The following is a 3021-nucleotide window of genomic DNA, read 5'->3' as shown; positions in this document are numbered from 1 at the left end:
ACCCTTAATGTCAAAAGTACAATCATATGGGGTATCAAGTGAAATTCATGACTGGCCAGAGGAATTTTTTGAAAGGAGGCCGCAGCTTGTAAGAGTTATCGTCAGACAGAAGTAACTTCAGGAGTGCCTCAGGGAGAATCCCTGCTGTTCATGTTGTATATTAATGACCTTGCAGACAATTTTAATAGTAATCTCAGATTTTTTGCAGATGATACACTTATCTACAAATGAAGTACTACTTGAAAGAAGCTAAATAAATGTTCAGTCAGATCCTGATGAGATTTCAAAGATCTTGCAGAGATTGGCAACTTGTTTTGAATGTGCCAAAATGTAAATTTGTGCACTTCACCAAATAATAAAAAATATTAATATCCTGTGGACTATAATATCAGTGAGTGACTGTTGGAATTAGCAAACTCATACAAATATCTGGCTGTAAAACTTTCTAGGGATATGAAATGGAATGATCATACAGTCTTGGCCATGCTTAAAGCAGATGGTAGACTTCCATTCATTGATAAAATACTGGGGAAGTGCAATCAGTCAATAAAGGAGACTACACACAAATCACTCTTCATGACTAGTTCTAGACTATTACTCAAGTGTGTGGGACTCTTTTATCAGACAGTAGTAGGAGGGGATAATGAACATATACAGAAAAGGGCAGCACAGATGGTCACAGGTTTGATCTGTGGGAGAGCGTCACAGAGATACTGAAGAAACTGAACTCGAAGACCATAGAAGATTGACATACAGTATTCGAAGAAAGTCTGTCAACAAAGGTTCAAGAACCGGCTTTAAATGCTGACTCTAGGAATATACTAAAATCCCCTATGCATCACTCATATAGGGATCATGGGGTTAAAATTAGCACAGTGGCGTTCACACAATCATTCTTCCCACTCTTGATACATGATTGGAACGTGTAGAAACCCTAATGACTGGTACAATGAGATGTACCCTCTGTCATGCACCTCACGGTGGTTTGAAGAGTACAGATGTAGATGTAGAGGTGTTATGTCAACTTCCAAATAACAAGAATGTTAATAAATGTCCTGTGTTTATGATGGGTGTCTCAAGTTTTTTAACTAGCTATTGTGCTATGTTCAATAGCAGTAGTTCAGTAATCACTGGTGATAACTGTGGTTCAAAGTTGGTGCTTGGGTTTTCTAGTCATGGCTTGGGTGCTTGTAAGTTTCAAATAAATTCACATGAGATGCAAATAGTTTTTTCTGTGTCCAAGTGTATTACTAGCACCCCACATTGATTTGCGACATAACGCTGTTGTGGCTCATCACTTTAGATTGGAGCTCATCTGTAAATACAGAAATGTGCAAATGAGAAATGTGTAACATGAGAAGTAGGAAAATCTTTGTGGCCATCACCAGAGTAATGATCTGGTTTTATTAGATATGCGTTGGAGGTTCTCTTAGAATGTTAAGATGTATTGGGCTGCGTAGCCTTAAAAAAAAATTCTACATTTGTTGTCAGTTACCTGTGGAAACTTTTTGTAGGTACGCATCTTATCCATAAATTGATTGGACTCTGGAAATGCAAATCCCACACATTTTACAGGGAATATTTATTTTTTTAGTCCAGTAAATCTTTTTGGTACATTGTTTGTACATGTGATACAAGACAGTTCAGGGTAAAACAATTAGATTATAATTGCAGCAGTTAATAAATGAGACTGCGTGTTGAACTCAAATAATAAAGTGATAGTCTTAACAATATTTTGTAAATCAGTTTTACTTTTATGATGCTCCAGAAATTTAGGCAGGGTAGAAGCTGTGATCAAGCAAGAACTAACAACTTTACTTGAATGTTTATAATGTTGGTATTCATTTTAGTCAACACCATAGCCAACCATCAGTTCTGTCCTCATAGACTTCCAGTCCTGCCCTTATAACACATGTGATGTACGCTGTGTATTGTATATTTCGACCTACTGATTTGAAAATAATTATCTTTTAATTACATAGCATGCTCACACACACACACACACACACACACACACACACACACACACACACACATGAATTAATTTTGATGGCTAGACTAGTTTCAGTTGCCAATAGAACCATCCTCATATCTCTCAACAAGCACAAAGATACAGAAAATCACCTTGGAAAAACCCTTTGTATGAAGTAATTTTCAAGCTTAAAATGTTTGAAGGAAACACGAATACAGAGGTGCGTAATAACCTATGACTCATGGTAAAAATGTTGGCATCTGGCATACCTTTTTATTTGTGTTTACTTCAAACATTTTAACACTAGAACCACTGATATTTAAACATACCTAGAACCGCATCTGGGACACTAATGACCTTCATATCTTTCCCTTTTATTATTCTTTGTGAGTGGGTTATTGTTACTACCAATGAATCCATTCTTTGAAGTGCTGGAAATTTTATTATGAGATCAACAGAAGTAAAGCAGCTTTTCACATTTGATTATTTATTATTCTATAAAACTTATAAACATTTGCTTAGTGCCTTTACTGGCTACCATCACTTAATGAGCACAAATAACAGTCTTTTGATGTACATTTGTAGCAGACAGTTTTCTTGTGCATATGACACATTAGTAATGATTTGCTTCCTTCACTGTTAGTGTACAAGGCAACGTGTTTATATTTCTTGTCTCTCAGGAATATATGCGGGTGTGATGAAGATACTAGTCTTCCTGGTTGCTGTGTACTTCTCAGCAAGCTCCTCCCCCAGCTGCAGTATCAAGTCTCTGTGTTTCAACTTTTTCTCGTTTAAAGCATTGTACAATATCCAGGCATTTGCCTCAGCCAAATCCAGCAAGTTGTAAAATGTGAGAACAGGCCAACATGTTGATGGTACTTTGACAGAATATTTATGAGCTATTTGGTTGACCACGCCCACTCCATATTTAGAACTGTTATAAAACATAACTGTATCTGGCTTCTTTTTCAAACTAGATTCAATTTTCACATAAGGAAGCATAGTGCTGAGAATCAGGACATTCTTGTGCTCTTTCCCTGGCAAACTGT

Source organism: Schistocerca piceifrons, chromosome 1 (genome assembly GCF_021461385.2).
Source record: "Schistocerca piceifrons isolate TAMUIC-IGC-003096 chromosome 1, iqSchPice1.1, whole genome shotgun sequence".
Classification (NCBI taxonomy): domain Eukaryota; kingdom Metazoa; phylum Arthropoda; class Insecta; order Orthoptera; family Acrididae; genus Schistocerca; species Schistocerca piceifrons.
This window is presented reverse-complemented; position numbering follows the sequence as displayed.